Source organism: Hemicordylus capensis, chromosome 2 (genome assembly GCF_027244095.1).
Source record: "Hemicordylus capensis ecotype Gifberg chromosome 2, rHemCap1.1.pri, whole genome shotgun sequence".
NCBI lineage: Eukaryota > Metazoa > Chordata > Lepidosauria > Squamata > Cordylidae > Hemicordylus > Hemicordylus capensis.
In genome coordinates this window covers 104561470-104579165 of record NC_069658.1, presented here as the reverse complement: position 1 = coordinate 104579165, position 17696 = coordinate 104561470, and the positions used below count along the sequence as shown (strand labels likewise).

The 17696-nt window shown below is 42.1% G+C and overlaps 1 long non-coding RNA gene across 2 annotated transcripts in view; it reads right to left on the bottom strand.

The window, feature by feature from the left end:
• Nucleotides 1-5137: 5137 nt before the first annotated feature.
• The window catches only part of LOC128346170 (uncharacterized), a 49251-nt gene continuing 36692 nt past the window's right edge, over nt 5138-17696 (bottom strand). The window contains exons 1-2 of one of the 2 annotated variants that reach the window (XR_008316818.1): nt 16864-17063; nt 5138-5541 (exon numbers count right to left, since the gene is read on the bottom strand). This is a non-coding gene — a long non-coding RNA (uncharacterized LOC128346170). Of the gene's footprint in view, nt 5542-16863; nt 17064-17696 lie in introns of those variants that run through there. The other variant, XR_008316819.1, reaches the window with a different exon arrangement.

Genomic DNA, 17696 nt, shown 5'->3' with positions numbered 1-17696 from the left:
CTGAAGGAAGCTCGGGCGGCTGTGCGGCTGGGGGAGTCAGTCATGTGACTTGCCTCTGGGGGGCCCCCCAAGGCAGTGGGCCCCCAGACAACTGTCTCCCCTTGCCCTATTATAGTTACGCCCCTGAAGTACAGAATTAAATGTATATACTAAATACTGCAAGCATTCCATACATGTATTCAGCTGTAAATAACAGGTGACTTTATAGTGCTTTATAGTAATTTGAATGTTCAAAGTGATTTTTCATCTATCTATCTATCTATCTATCTATCTACACACACACACACACACACACACACACACACACACACACACACATACCACTATCTTTTTACCAAACACAACCAGGCATTCATTGTAGCTGTTAATGGTTCTTGTGTGTGCAGAAAGGAAGGCCAAAGTTTCCTGAAAGGATTATTTATTGCAAATCATTTACTCAGCTTACTGTATCACTCCCACCCCCCAACATCACAATGTATTGAGCTTCTTTGAATCTGGTCTTGGGGATGCACCCATCTGACAGATAAAGCGGTTGAACTGCGCTGATGAGCTCCAAAGAGAGCCAAACATCTGTCCACATTTTGCTGCTGCCTGTTCCCTGCAGACATTTATGCATTAAGTCTGTTTATCAGACAACACTTTGTCTAAGCCAAGATACAGTCAGCCGTCATAATAGGATATATCACTAATATGGGAATATGAATGAATGCTACTTTAAAGACTTTCGTTGCAGAATACAAACACCACCATTTGGCTTGACTTCTGTATAGTCAGACATTTTTCATCGTTTTTAAAGAAGGACCCTTGCAAGAGTAATATATTACTCTGCATGCAGAATTTTACAGTTTAAAGTATATTTCAATTTAGGATTACAGGGATCCTTTCTGACAAACAGCTAAGAAATGTGTGTACATAGAACATTTTGAAACCCTTGCTCTGACAACAAAGTAATAATAAAACATCATTAATACAAATACATACACACATTTGAAAATTCTTTAACTACAGTAAAGCAGCATGACGGAGCAGCCTGTATTATCTCATGCATTATTATTATTATTATTAGTAGTAGTAGTAATAGTAATAATAATAATAGGAAAAAGAAGTTTAATAGAAGAATAGAAGTTTAGAATAGAATAGAATAGAAGTTTAATAGAAGAATAATAGGAATAATAATAATAATAATAATAATAATAATAGTAATAATAATAATAATAATAGGAAAAATAAGAAAAACAGAAAGAATAGATCTGCCCAATGGAAGCAAGATCAAGAACCTGGAAGAGAAAGAACATTACAAATACTTGGGCATTCTCCAGGCTGATAACATTGCACACACTGAAGTTAAAAGAAAAATTGGAAGTGAATACATCAGGAGAGTTAGAAAAATCCTAAAGTGCAAACTCAGTGGCGGGAACACCATACAAGCCATAAACACCTGGGCTATACCTGTTATCAGATACACTGCAGGAATAATAGACTGGACCCAGGCAGAGCTAGAGACGCTAGATTGTAAGACCAGGAAAATAATGACTATCAATCATGCTCTGCACTCCCACAGTGATGTAGATAGGCTATACCTCCCTCGCAGCTCAGGTGGAAGAGGAATGCTGCAAGTCCATCAAACAGTAGAGGAGGAGAAAAGAGGCCTTGAAGAATATATCAAGGACAGTGAAGAAGATGCACTTACAATGGTCAATAACGAGAAACTATTTAAGACCAATGAAAGAAAGCAGGCCTACAATATAGCAATAGCAATAGCACTAACATTTATATACCGCTCTATAGCCGGAGCTCTCTAAGCAGTTTACAATGATTTTAGCATATTGCCCCCAACATTCTGGGTACTCATTTTACCGACCTCGGAAGGATGGAAGGCTGAGTCAACCTTGAGTCCCAGGTCAGGATCGAACTTGTAACCTTCTGGTTACAGGGTGGCAGTTTTACCACTGCGCCACCAGGGGCTCATTACAGGGTGGCAGTTTTACCACTACGCTCACCAGGGGCTCACAAGAAAGAACAAGTCAAGAACTGAGCAGAAAATGGAAAAAGAAGCCACTGCATGGTTAATATTTGCACAATATAAGTGGAAAATCAGACATCACCAAGACCTGGCAATGGCTTAAGAATGGCAACTTGAAGAAAGAAACAGAGGGTTTAATACTGGCTGTGCAAGAACAGGCACTAAGAACAAATGCAATAAGAGCAAAAGTCAAAAAATCAACCACAAACAACAAGTGCCGCCTTTGTAAAGAAGCAGATGAAACCGTGGACCACCTAATCAGCTGTTGTAAAAAGATCGCACAGAGTGACTACAAACAAAGGCATGACAAGGTAGCAGGGGTGATACACTGGAACATCTGCAAAAAATACAAGCTACCTGTAGCCAAAAATTGGTGGGACCATACAATTGAAAAAGTGGTAGAAAATGAAGATGTAAAAATATTATGGGACTTCCGACTACAAACAGACAAACATCTGCCACACAATACACCAGATATAACTGTAGTCGAGAAGAAAGAAAAACAAGTTAAAATTATCGACATAGCAATACCAGGGGATAGAAGAATAGAAAAAAGAAAAGAATTTTTTTTTAAAAATCACAAAATAGAAAGATCTACAAATTGAAATTGAAAGGCTGTGGCAGAAAAAGACCAAAGTAATCCCAGTGGTAATTGGCGCCCTGGGTGCAGTTCCAAAAGACCTCGAAGAGCACCTCAACACCATAGGGGCCACAGAAATCACCATCAGCCAATTACAAAAAGCAGCTTTACTGTGTACAGCCTAAATTCTGCAGCGATATCTATAACAACAGCAACAACAGTGACAATAAAATTCAGCCATCCCAGGTCCTTGGGAAGGACTCGATGTCTGGATAAAACAAACCAGTCAATAACACCTGTCTGACGGTGTGAATAAATAATAATTGTAAAACTGACATATTGTCATGATCGGTATTGTGACTGATCATTTTAACAGTGTTTGGTGTGGGATGAGGAATAGACTGAGCATAAGCACTTATCACTTGTTCTGGGGGAGGAAACTAAATTAAGGCAGGTGATCAGCATTGGGATGGCTGGACCTTTTATCATTTAAGCAGAAAGATAAGGAGGAATAGATCTACTTGCACATCTACTGCTTTGGACACACAAAGTCTTGTGTGTCCACAAGGCTTGCGAAACCAGACACATTGGAACTGTTCACATGGCTTTGCACAAGCACTCATGCACGGCTGGGTGGGAAGGTAGGGGAGAAGGCACACTTCAACATACCTTCCTCCAGATGACCTCTTGTAGTGCCAAAGGTGAGCAAGCCATGCACCCACATGATCAGCATTGCCAGGAGCAACGTGGATGAATCTCCATGCTGCTCCCGGCTGTGTGGGTAAATGGAGGCTGGGTCTTATTGTCCCCGCCTCCAGAGATCCCATAATGCACTGCGTGACCTACCAATGCACCGCACAGCCTCCAGAGATCCCACAATGCACCACACAACCACTGTGTGACTTACCTAGAGGAAGGCACTCTAGACGCCTATCTCTGTGTGCGCCTGAGCTGGGAGGAGCCCGGCTTGCACACAAGTAAATTGCCTGGATTAAGGGAGCACTCACTCCCTTAACCTCAGCTAGCAGCTGGGTGAAAAAGCTGGGCTAGGCATTGCTGGCCTGCTGGGATCAGGCCCAATCCTGGCAGTTCTCATGCACAGCCTAATCCAGGCTGGGCATCCCTAACCTGGATTAGACTGCACATGAGAACAACTTCTGTCAGCATTCAGCTCGTGCTTGCATGCATTCATCCCTCCATCATACTTCCTTACATAAGCATAGGCAAAGCCCTGGTGGTTGTCCAGGGCTTTGGAACTCCTGCAGTTGTTGGACTACAACCCCCACATTGGGAGGGCTGAAGTTACAGAACCCTGAACTAGTCTTTTTTTAATACTAAAGGAATGAAAATGCGAATAATTTTACTGTATCAGTAGAAAAGTGGGGGGAGTCATCTGAACAGAGAGACTAACATTTCATATGAAGTTAGAATAACACTTCATATTTGAGAAGAATTTTAGCCAGTTTGCCACATAAAACAGTTTTTAAAATTCAGTGCCATGCCCCAGAAAAAAATCTTGGGACTAACAAGAAATGATTTTCTAGAATAGAGGATAATAAAATCTGTGCCAGGTAAAATTGAAGTTCTCCAGCTTGCAGGGTATTAAAAACAAATATTGCATTGTTGAATTTATGAATTTAAAAATATGTATTCCTCCAAAAAAAATAGCTCTATAGTTCATGGGGAAGTCATCGCCTCTTTTTTCTTCACTACTTTTACAACTGAGACATTTTACATATATGTTGTTAATTGATTTCAAGTAAAAATGCAATTATATGATTTATTCCATAATGAATGATGAAACTACACCTGAATTTAAAAATACATTTGAAATATTTAACCAATTTTGTATTGGTTTTAACTAATTTTTTGTTTTTGTTTCAAAGTACATAAATGTCATAGAAAGATACCAGGATTGCAAATGATTCCTCTTCTTAATCATGTTTACATCTAAATTGCTTGTGATGAAAGTGCTTTGAAATTTAAAAACCAAAAAAACCTGCAGTGGTTCAAGATCTGGAAATCATGTTCTTGGACTGTGTTTGTTTGATAGAAGGTTTCTTTATAGCTTAATAGCAAATAGTTGGATATTTACATTTAAATGCAAAATGTAAAATCATGTGCTATAGTTTGATTTTTATTTCTTTTAATTCTGCAGAATCACTATGTGTTGCACTCATGATAAATTGCCTTTTTGGTCAATATTTATAAAAATAGACGAGATTGCAAAATGGGGAACAGTGCTTAATATTTTAAATAGGTATGGAAGTTTATAAGTGAAGATATGTATGCAAAATATTCAATTCTTTCCTAGACCAAATATATGTGAATACTGTACCTTTTGAAAACCCATAGGTTAAAAAATTCACACAAACACAATTTACTGGCAAATTATAGCACAACATCAGGCATTATACCTCCAGGGCAATCTATGCATCTTTTCAACACAAACTCTCTCAAATGGGCTTGTCTGGAAACACTAAAAGCACTTGGGCTAAGGATGGCAGCATTAAAAACACAGCCATGGCTGGAAATGCTGTTGTGTGTCAACCTTTATTTGTCCTTTAAACCAAGAAAAAAGAACAAATGTATGCCTGAAGGCCAAATGAAGAGAGTTGTTGCTCCCTCTCTCCAACTTCCATGAGACGTGTACAATGAATTATAATGGAAGGTTCCGATGACAAAAATTACAGTGGTGTGGCCAAGGAAAATACCCATGGGCCTTTTAGCCTCCCTCGTGCCAGCCTTGAACTATCAGATCCGCCTTCTGGACTCAAAAGCAGCACTGTCAATAGGAATACATCATCTTTTTTGTGGTGTAGAATAGCTGTCGGTTGTAATTCCCATTATTCCAAAGCCAGGATTTTCCATTAGCGTAGCCACCTGCTGGGTTTCTCTACTCAGGTTTAATGGAGTCTGAATTTGAATTTATCACCATCTGTGGGAAGACAGGAAATGAGAGGAGCATCACTAATTCCTTTCTTCATTTACTAAGCATAAGCATAATCTTTATAAGGAGACAGGCAGAAGCAGCAGCAATGGGGGGGTGGGGGAGAGGGAATATTTTAACTGGTATTGACATCCTTGTTCCAGACCAAGAAAAATGCTGTCTGTTCCTCTGCCAATTCCAGCAACAAAAAGAATGTTTTAATTTCCTATGTATTGTTGCACCAAAACATACAGATATGGGATCTTATTTCTCTTTTGATTCCAGGAAGATTTCATGATTTATATTGTAGAGGGTTTTGGAAAGTGCATAGATCTTGTGATGAATGTAAGGAAGACATTAGCAACCACATTACAGTGTAAACCAGAGCAATTTAAAAGTGTGTGATCTGTCCTTTCCTAAGCGGTCAGGTCCACCCATCCACCTCTGTGAAGCTGAAAAGAAGAGACTGACCATGGTAATAAGCAGCAGAGGAACAGTGGGGAAAATGTTGCTTTCTTCCCCTCTATGAGGGAAATTTCTAGATCTTTAGGGTAGATTCACTCAACGTGGGTAAAAATTGCTCCGCAAATGGCCTCAAAGGAATAACCTGAGGGTCGACTTCCTTCTGAGGCACTTTTCCATTGCTTCTGGTGTAGTGTTGAATATTTAGCACCAAGTGATACTGGGAAGGCTGATCTTTCAATTAAGCAAGAAATAGCATCTCAACAGTCAACAGCAGAGAGCTTAAAACTTTGCCAAATGTGGGATTTTGCACCATTTCATGTCTGGGCTAAAATGCAATAGAAGGGAACACAGTTCAGAGGTTAAGCACGTGCTTTGCATGCAGAAGATCCCAGGTTCAATACCAGACACCTCCAGGTAGGACTGGGAAAGATATTTCTGTCTGGGCCCCTGAGGAGCTGCTGCTAGTCAGTAGCTGGCATCCGAAGGAAGCAAAGATGTAGCAAGAGGCTCTGTCCTTGCAGGTAGAGGCTTCTTCACTTCTGCAGTATGCATTTGGGGGGTGGGGTGGGGATAAGCACATTTTGCTGATTTTCTCTGCCTCCCGAAGCATTTGATGTCTCCCAGAAATAGGTCCCTGGGGACTGGACTTCTGGAGGCAGGAAAAATTGATGAAACTTGCAATCCCATCCCATCCCCATCCCACATGTGTGTGCAGAAATGGAGAACTGTCCAGCTGCATTCGGAGCAACTTTCCACTGTGTAGGGCTGCCATGTTCTCCAGAATTTAGGGTAGCCCCTGGATCTTGGCTCCTCCACCTGGCTGCTAATTTCCACCCGGATTTACACAGATTTCAAATGCGCTGCCCGGATTTTACTCTGGATCTGATCACATGGGAGGGCAGAGAAGGAGGGGAAAGTATACAAATCTGTCATAGAAATAAATTTTAAAAATGCAAATTAGCTGCCATGTAATTTACATAATATGCAGATCAGGGAAGCTTGAATATGGCAACCCTACCACTGTATGTGTTCTCACTTTGGGAGTCAAGATTTCAGCCAGGGCTGAGCTAGATGGACCAAAGGTCTGACCCATTATAAGGCAGGTTCATATGAAAAGAAAGCATTCTTTCATGAAAAGCACAAGTACTTATCTCAGCTGCACCTCATGAAGCAATACACACTGGTTATTGGCTGGCAGTAACTTCTATTCTTATGTGGGGGTGTTTTTTCTTCTTCAGCTCACAGCAGTCACTAAAGTTGATTCTGGCTGGCACAGTATGTATATTTCAGGATGGCAAGCATGGACAAGAAACATAATGCATGGTTGTTCCTTATGTTCATGCCAGAGACAGGCGAATAGAATGGAGCATGTTGTGTGCATGGGAGACTCCAGGTAGCCCAAATCCTGTGAATAATTGGAGGCTGGGCCTCCTTTGGCTACAGCAAATGGTGGGTGGTCAAAATGTAATATAATTAGTGTGGGTGGTAAATATTGGCCAAGGAAGCTCCGAATGAAAATGGGGCTGGGAGGAATTGGGGAGGATCTTACATGTTTCCAAGCCACTTCCCATCCCCTCTTGGAATGCTCACACTTTGAGACTCTCTGGCCCTATTCGTGCTACCACAAAAGTAAGCATGTGCACATACTTAGGTTTTTAATAGCACTTTGAAACCACTTAGTGTACATCTCTCTACACATGATCTTCTAAGGCAGGGATTCCCACCCTTGGGCCCCCAGATGTTGTTGGACTACAATTCCCATCATGCCCCACTGTGGCTGGGCATGATGGAATTTGTAGTCCAACAACATCTGGGGACCAAAGGGTGGGAACCCCAGTTCTAAGGTTCAAGCAGAGTGAATTTCCAAAATGCATTTATTGTAACTCCTTGGCAGTGCCCACTTTAAGTTAATAAAAGGATACACAACTGAAGTTGTCAGAACTGCCCTAGTGGGCCACACACACACCCTTCCCGCCACCTCCGCAAAAATAAATAAAGGGAACACAACTGGGACAAAGCAACACCTTGATTTGAATACTGAAACCTTTGAAATATGTCTAATAGAAGTTACACCAATTCAGATAGTTAAAGGACCTTGTCACCTTCGTAGTGGTTTTAAAATACTAGTCAGCAGTGACAAATTGCAGTGTTCCTGAATATGTTCTCTGCCCAAGCAGAAGGTTGCCGGTTCGAATCCCTGCTGGTATGTTTCCCAGACTATGGGGAACACCTATATCAGGCAGCAGTGGTATAGGAAGATGCTGAAAGGCATCATCTCATTCTGCACAGGAGGAAGCAATGGTAAACCCCTCCTGTATTCTACCAAAGAAAACCACAGGGCTCTATGGGCACCAGGAGTCAAAATCAACTTGACAGCACACTTTACCTTTACCTCTAGACCAGGCCTGCTCAACTTAGCCCTGCCAGCTGTTTTTGGACTACAACTCCCATAATTCTCAGCCACAGCAGCCAATAGCCAGGGATTATGGGAATTGTAGGCCAACATCTGCAGGAGGGCCAAAGCTGAGCAGGCCTGTTCTAGACTATGATAGTGTCATAGCTTCATCATGGCACAAATGATGCTGGCGATTCAGTGCATCAAATAGCAGCTAGTTGTTAGGTATAGCTACCAGATGCTAGTTTTTCTTCTTCTTCTTTATCCTACAACAGGGTCTATTTGCTTTAGGTGCTTTAAAAGTACAATATATAAGTAAACAATATAAAAGTAAAAATTATATATAAGTAAAACAATATATAAGTAAAAATTATTTGGAGGCACATGGTATTAACCCATGTGTATTTCTTTTCTTATTTGCAATGATCATTGGGAGAAAGGGAGGAAGAGGAAGTAAATAAAGGGGGAAGGAAAACCATGTCTCTCTGTCAGCCCTCTCCCTTTGCACAAGGGTGGCAAGGAGTTCAGTCCTTTCTCATGAATTTTCCTCTGTGTTTGTAATATTTGGATTTATGACCATGAACTTTCAGACTCTACTGTGGTCATGTGGGTCAACTAAAGGCACATGGATAAAGAGAAGGAATACTTTCTTCCAGGGAAGCTACCATCCCAAGGAAGAAGAAAAACAAATAAGTCATACCAAAGGATTTGACTCTGATCAGAGAAGTTTTGCATGCTTTATTGTGACAACACAGAAAGCCTCCAGGGGATTTGTCTACATCACTAGTGAAGTATAACCTTGCATATTCTCTGACATGCTGTTGTTTCAGATGAAACATGCACACTTTTATTGTACTACACTAATAACGTTGCTACTAATAATGATATATACAGTGAATTTGTAATCATATTAATAATTATACATGTACTCATATATATGTTCTCTTATTGAAGCCATTAGTTCTGCAGTACGGAAAATCCCCACTACCATTTCTTTGGTGACAAGTGATTAAAAATAGTACATACAAAATGAGTGTACCTGCAGTTCTTGAGAAAATCCTATAGTTCTGGAAAATTTAGTAATAGTTACTGATATTAACCCTTCCCAATATTAAATAACCATGGCATTAGATTTTGAAGACATACTCCCAATTTTGGGAAACTCAAATTTGAGAAACTGACAAGGTATTCACCTTCCAGATTTCAAATCACTGAAGTGAAAAATCCCCAGTGTGATATTTGGTAAAAATCCATTTAAGAAATATAAAAGATCTATTTACTTCCATCAGTGTTATAAAAAATAGAAGTATTTCATTTTCCCATTACTGCGTGTATATGAAATATCAAAGTGTCAATTTTATTCCTTTTGCTTGTGTGGTAGACTCCCTAAAAAGCTTTCATTGTCTACCATCCAATGAATATTTTCCGTATAACAGTCCAATTATAAATATAAAGACAGTGTCCGGAGTTTTTTTGTTGTTGGGGCGGGGGAGGGGTTGACAGTGTATGGTACAGAAAACTCTGGTGATGATGCTTGGCATCAAAAGGTCCACTTGTGTTCAAGCCATTAGCACATTACAATATTGTAATTAATTCCATCTGACACAGAACAAACCACTTGGTACCCTCTATTATATTTTTCCTGCAGAAAGACCTTTCAGAGCCCTCTGGGAGGGCAATCAAACTGCTACACTTTAAGTGAAAAAATGCAAAAGAAAGTGGGTTTATGAAAAATTCTTCCTCCAACAGGGATGACTTCCTTTATGGCCTTGAGCTTTGGTAAGGCAATGCTAGAGGTAAATTTATTATTTACCTTATTTTTATTTATCATATTTTTATACTGCCTGATGTGTATATATCTCTAGGCGGTGTACAAAATTTAACACAATATAAAAAGTCACAGACTAAGATCCTTCTTCACCAGAAGGTCATAACAGGTGGCAGGGTTTGTGACAAAGAAGGCGCTCTCTTAAAAACCTTGGCCCCAAGCTGTTAAGGGCTTTATAGGTAATAACGTACACTTTGTATTTCACCCGGAAACATATCAGGAGACAGTGCAGTCTTTTTAAATCGATGTTATGTGATCCCTTCTAGGGATGTGCATGAATCAGTTCATAGGCCTTTTTTAGGGCCCTCTGAACTAGTCCAGCGGTTCAGCTGGTTTGAAAGTGGGGTGAGTGGGTTGGTGGGGGGGTTACCTTTAAGGAGCAGGGAGGGTGGTCCCACCACCACCACTGCACTTCCCCTGCTGTCGCTGTGACAAAAATAGCTGGTGCGGGGCAGCAGCATACTCTCTTCCCACCCCGGTCAGTGTCAGACCGGAAGTGGCTGGTGCGCGTATGCACGTCATGCACGCACACCAGCCACTAATGGTCTGATGCTGACTGGGGTGGCAAGAAGGTATGCTGCCGCCCTGTGCCAGCGATTTTCATCACAGCGCCAGCAGGGGAAGTGTGATGGTGGTGCGGGAGAGCTTCATCCTTGTTCCTTAAAGGTAGCCCCCACCCCCAGCTGTTGAACCGGCCATCTGCTGGTTCGTGCACATCCCTAGTCCCTTCGTGTTGTCCCAGAGACCAATCTGGCTGCCGCATTCTGTACCAACCAAGAGCTTTGGGTCCAGGAGTACTCCCAAGCTATGTGCCCCACTGCCCATTGAGGTCACTTGAGGAGGTCCGTCTCAAGTTGCCGCCAACTTGTTTGGTGGCGACACAGAGACGGGCCGTCTCAGCTGCTGCCCCAAGATTGCGGAATGCACTCCCTACTAAGATACGAGCCTCCCCATCTCTGGCAATTTTAAAGAAACTTCTGAAAACATATCTCTTCAACCAAGCCTTCTCAGCTTTTTAAAACTTGTTTTTAAATAGTTTTGGCTATTTAATTGGTGTTTTATGTTTTAATTGTTAATTATTTTATGCAGTTTTATAATTTTTGTTTTAATTGTTAATTGATTTTAATGGTGTTTTAACGTAAACCGCCCTGAGCCTTTTGAAAGGGTGGTATAAATTTTTAATAAATAAATAAATAATAATAAATAATAATAAATACCTAATCTTTCAAAGGAAGTGTAACCACATGCAGAACAGGTAAATCTAAACCATCTCTTGTGTCCCGGCCCTCCACAGTCAGTATCTCTGTCTTATTTGAATTCAATTTCAGTTTTTTATCCCTCATCCAGCCCATTACCGCCTCCAGGCAGGCATTTAGGGAAGATATGCCATTTCCTGATGAGCTCAACATGGAAAAGTAGATCTGGGTGCGATCAACATATTGATAACAGCATGCACCAAACCTCCTGATGATCTCTCCCAGTGGTTTCATTTAGATGTTAAAGAGCATTGGAGACAGTATGGAGCCTTGTGGAACTCCACACTTCTCGCTTAGCGGAACAACAGTCTCCAAGTGACACCATCTGGAATCTGCCAGAGAGGTAGGAGCAGAGCCACTAAGACAGTGCCACCCAATCCCACCTCCCCCAGGCGGTCCAGAAGGATACCATGGTTGATGGTATTGAAAGCCACAGAGAGATCCAAAAGGATCAGTGGAGTCACACTGCATCTGCCAATAGCCAGTTGGAGATCATCCATTAAGCTGACCAAGGCAGTCTCAACCCCAAAGCCCTCTTGAAAGCTGGTTTGAAATGGGTCTAGATAATCTGCATCACCCAAAACTGCCTGGAGCTGAGAGGCCATCACCTGCTCAATCACCTTGCCCAACCATGGAAGATTAGAAACAGGTCTGTAATTTGTTCACTTTGAGGGATCCAATGCAAATTTATTCAAAAGTGGTCTAATAATAACCTCCTTAAGAAAGGGAGGCATCCTGCCCTCCCTCAGAGAAGCATTTATATTTACCAGACCTTCTTTGATAATATTATTAGCAGGTGAGATAATCCAAATTGGGCAAGGGTCAAGAGAACAGGTTGTAGGATGCACAGTCTGAAGCAGTTTGTCCACATCTTCAGGTGCCACACACTGAAAGTGATCCAATCTAATCCCATAAGAGGAGTTGCTGGACACCTCCACAGTAGACTCTGCAATAACTGTGCAATCCAGCTTGAGATATGTTATTTGCAAAAAAGTCATTAAAAACACCACAGTGAGTAACCAATGGCTCCAAGTTTAAATTCAAGGGGGAGGGGGTACATACTAGCCCCCTCATAACCCTAGACAACTGCTGGACATGAATTTGCAAAAGCAATGCAGACAGAAAAGAACCACTTCACCGCACAGATCTTCAAATGTGCTGTGTTGTGCCCAATCAGATTAGCACCGAGTGTTCTTCCACTTGCGCTCTAGTCATCTACCTAGTAGCTTCAGGACCCGGCTATGCAAATGGCCAGGGAGCATGTGCAGCAGCCTCCAAAGTGGCCACCACAGCCACAAAGAGGGCCAAAACAGCCTCAAAATGGGCTGAACCAGCTCATAGAAGACCAAAGGGATGTCGGTGGGGGAAGGGGGAACTGCTGGAGGACACCCCCCCCCATGGTCATGGCAACACACCTGAGGTTGCCAAACCCAGCAGTAAGTTTATATATATACTTACGAATTTGAGCTGAGATGGGGTTCTATTCGGGGTGCCAAAACCAAACATGCCTGTTCCGGTTTGAGTCTGGTTTAGACTTAGAACTTAGCTTTTCTTCTTAAAGTGAAACAACAACAGAAGCCCCCTAAAAGCTTGGCTTGACAGAGCATACACAACATTCCCCCACCACCACCAAAAAATAATAAAGACCTAAAATGCAGAACAATACATTGGAATTGAGAACAGGAAAGAATATATCTAAAGGTTGAGTCTGTCAGGCAGTTTTCTCATGCGAACAGGATAATGCTGGGGCAGTACCATTGAGATTTCAGCTGAACCCTCAAGGGAGGGGTGTGAGTCTACACAAATTGGCTGAAGGAATTCCTGGTCATTTCATGGCCAGAATAGGAGGGAACATTGGCTCTCGAGTATCAAGTATGGTGCCTGTGGAATCAGTGGTGACAGTGGTGGTGTACAGTTTTGTGTTGAAAAGGAACCTCAGATCTTTTCAATGTGGCCATGTCAGATGACATCAGGTGCAACTGAGACATCATAAGAACACAGTTCCTGGAACCCACTTATCTTTACCACTGTAGACCCGAACAAAAACAGATAAGTCTACGCACAGTTCCTGCAACCTGGAACCATTGCTTTATCTGGTTTGTTGGTTGGCTGATAACATCTCTATGCAGGTCAGGCTTCAAAATTTCCAAACAAGATCAGAGGTTGTAACCCAGAAACAAACTGGCAGGTGTTGTTTGTTGAACTATGTATAGCATCCCTATATGCCAATAGACAATCAGCCAGTTTAACAGATAAAGAGCCTGCTTGGTCTGATGTAGCTTGCAATGCATGCTATATAGTTTGGATGAAGCATTCTACCAATCCATTCATAGCTGGGTGATAAGGAGCAGAAGTCACATGCTTGATCCTATTTTGCTTTAGAAAGGTTTGGAAGTCTGTACAAATTGTGGCCCATTGTCTGTGACCAGATGTACAGGCAATCCAGTTCCAGGAGAATGTGGATAGTATTTGCAGAAGTTGTGAATGACAAATAAAATACCCCAGGCTATTGGGAAGAGCCATACACCACCACCAAAAAATTGGTACCCAGGAAGGGCCCTGCAAAGTCCAAATGAATGCATTCCTATGGTGTCTGGGCCAATTCTGTGGGTGAAGGGGTGCCAAACCCAGCATATTCTGAACCCTCTGGCAACCAGAGAAGTCTTTAGCTAACTGTTCAATTTGGCCGTCAGTATCTGGCCACCAGCCATAACTTCTGGCCAAAGCCTTCATGTTAACCACACCAAGGTGTCCAACATGTAATTTCTCCAGTAGTTGGGGTTGTAATTTTGTAGGAATTATTACTCTATAACCCCACATCAAAGAGACATGGGAAGCCGTAATTTAATGTTTTCAGTGAAAAAAAGACTTCAAGCGTTCTCCAGGATTCACCTTCCAACTTCTTAAGGTAGCATCATAAACTTCTGCCAGTACACAATCCTGGACTGTTTCTCAATGTAGCTCTGATTATGTGATTGGTAAGACATTCATTTGTGTCATATTGAACACTTCTACATGTCTCAGCATGTCTCAGTGGTTGCTGTCTTCCTGTACATCCTGCAATGGCAGTCGTGACAGGCCAGCCTCATTGCAATGTTGAGCCATTCCTTTGAATTTAACATCATATGTATGAGCTCCCAAAAACAATGCCCAATGCTAAATACGGGCCACTGCCATTTCTATAATACCCTTCATAGGATAAGAAACAGACAGCAGGGGGTTGTGTTCTGAAACCAAGGTGAAATTCCTGCCATAAAAATAATGTCCAAATTTTTTAACTCCCCAGATTAAGGCAAAAGTTTCTTGATCTATGTAAGCATAGTTGTGCTCTGCCAGACTTAATGATGTGGAGGTAAAAGCTATGGGTGGTTCCGTGCCATCAGGCATGACATGGGAGATAACAGCTCCAAGTCTATACGTGGAGGCATCACAGGATTGTAGTGACGTTGTTCCGATGTAACAGGTTACTTGGGCTTTGGAAACACCTTGTTCCAACATAACAATTCACTTGGCCTCTTCAAATGCCTGTTCACATTGTTCAGAGCATTCCCAATGCCTTCCCTTCAGAAGCAATTAATTCAAGTAGTAAAGTACAGTTGCCAAATTAGGCAGGAATTTGTGGTAATAGTTAAAAAACAATAAATGATTAAACCTGTGAGACATTTTCTGGATGCACTGCTCCTAATACAGCTTTTATTTTTTTAGGTGATTTGTGTAGTCCTTCTGCAGCAACATGTCCACAGTATGAGACAGAGTCTTTGAAGAACATGCATTTAGTTTGATGACTGCTGAATGCATGTGTATATTGTTGAATTTCTTTTCATACACTTTCTGGAGAATAACAGACACAGCCAAGCCGTTGTCTAGTTCTGTCTGAAGTTCTTTGCTCTCTATTGTGGTGGCGGGGCGGAGATAGCCATATGGGCTCTATATCCTCATCTTGAAAATAGGCAGTCTGTACACACGCAATACTTAAAGCAGTTAACTCTTCTTCACTGCTGTCATCACTGCCCTCCAGTACCTGTATGCCTCGATAACTGCTCCGACCAGGGGTGTAGCTATAATTGAACAAAAGGGTTCAAAGAACACGGGCCCCCAGCAGCTCCACCCCTCCATATTTTCTTCATTATCTCTCTCACTCTGGGGGGCCGCCAGAGAGAAGGATGAACATGGCCCCCTCTCTCCTGGCCACGCCCCTGGCTCCGACGCTGCTGTACAGCACTGTTGCTGCAATGTTGTTGGGCCTTACTATTGCTCCTATGTAATGTGGCAGACCAACACACTGATTGTACATACTCCTTTTCTCCACACTGCCAGCACGTCACATTTTGGAGGCAGCAGTTAACAGTCTTATGTCTCAGCTTGTATTTTCCCTTGGGTTCCATTTTGCCCTTTTGATTCCAAGTCATGATGATTGGGAGGCTTATTCATGCTCACAGCTTGTAACTCCTGTGACTCATGGGTAGCCACGTCCATGGATGAGACTATTTCTAAGGCTTTTTTGAAGGTCAGATGATGTCAGGAGGCATTTCTGAATGCTTCCATCTCTGAGACCACAAACACGCTGATCTTGCAGAGCCATTTGCAAGGTGTGTTCAAAGTTACAGGATTCTGCTAGTCTCTGTAATGCAGTAGCATAAGCCACGATGGTTTCTCCCACTTGTTGATTCCTTTTGTGAAAGCAAAAACTTCCAGCAATCTCCAAGGGCTTAAGTGAAAAATAGTCTTCTAGCAACTTCACAAGTTCAGCAAAGGACTAAGGCGTGGCTTATCTGGATATGTCAAACTGTGAAGCAAGCAGTATGTTTTGACCTGCCATATAGGTTAATAATGCTGGTACCTTCTTTTCCTCTGGAGTATCATAGAGTACACTGGAGTATATTGTTCTAGGCACTCAACATATGTGGCCTAGTTAGACTTGTCATGCCCCCCGCCAAAAAAAATTCCGGGTTTCACCCAGATTTTAAGCATCTCATCCAGTTTGCTTAGCACACCTGGATTTGCCTGGATTCCAGCTTTCATTTAAAAAAAGGGGGGGGGGAGCTAAGCTCTAGCCCTTGTAGGAGTTATGGAGCAAAATGTGCATTCACCATTCTGCTCAAAAACTATTTTCAAGTCAATTTACATAATATGCAAATTAGGCACCTGGATTCGGAAAGCCAGAATATGGCAGCGCTAGGCCCAGTCCACAGAATCATCAAATTGGTCAGCTCTTTCCCTTTAGGAACCCATAACTATTTATTCCATGAGGCTGTTAAGAGGCTGCCTCACACACCTGTCTTCATTGCCTACAAAGGGCCCTTCCTTTAACTGACTGCAAAAAGACCTTGTTGGGCCTAGTCCTCTGCAAGACCTCTGGGCCTAAATGACCAACAACAGCTACTCACTTGTGGATTTGTCCAGTGCAGAAAACAGCAGTACTGCCATCCCAGGAGGATCCAATCCTCGCCACCCCTGTCAAGTCCGTGGATCATACACAAAGTGGACAAGATCCTCATTAACTTTCTTTATTAACAGAGAGCTCCCTACAGGCAGGCAACAGCTTCTTAAAGTGAAACAACAGAAGCCCCCTATTATAGGCCTGACAGAGCATACACAACACTTTCAAAATGGTACTGAGGATTGACAGGACTCAGACTCTTTAAAGAAATTGAAATAAGAGCTCGGCCACCTTTGACAGCTTTTTAAAAGCCCTTGCAAAACATATGTTCAACTAAACTTCTAATTAGATTGTAAATTTATAACTGGTTTTACACTGAATTGTCCCCCACCCCCCAAAACATTATTAATGGTTTTAACATTGTACATTGTGTAAAACACCTAGAGATGCAGGTTGAAGTGGTCTATATATCCATTAAATACAGAAATAAAGACCCAGTCAGGAAATGTGCAGCATTGTGCAGAGGTCAGTGTGGTGGGAAATGACTCTCACATTGAAGGATGGGGGGGGGGTTGTTTGTTTTTGGCGGGTATTTTGGCCAAAGTGGGTCAAAAACCCACTTCCAAACCCACTTTATTAAGTTTTGCAAATTTAGTGAAGATCACTGCCATAGGGCATTATGGGGCCCTCTCTCACCACCCCATGGTAAGTGTGGCGGATGCATGCAGCACTGGAGGAGGGGCTGATGGATATTGGGCTATGAAAGACATGGATGGATCTGTTATTTAAATGACTTGAATTACATGCATTACAGTGAACCTGACCCAATGCACCCCAGCC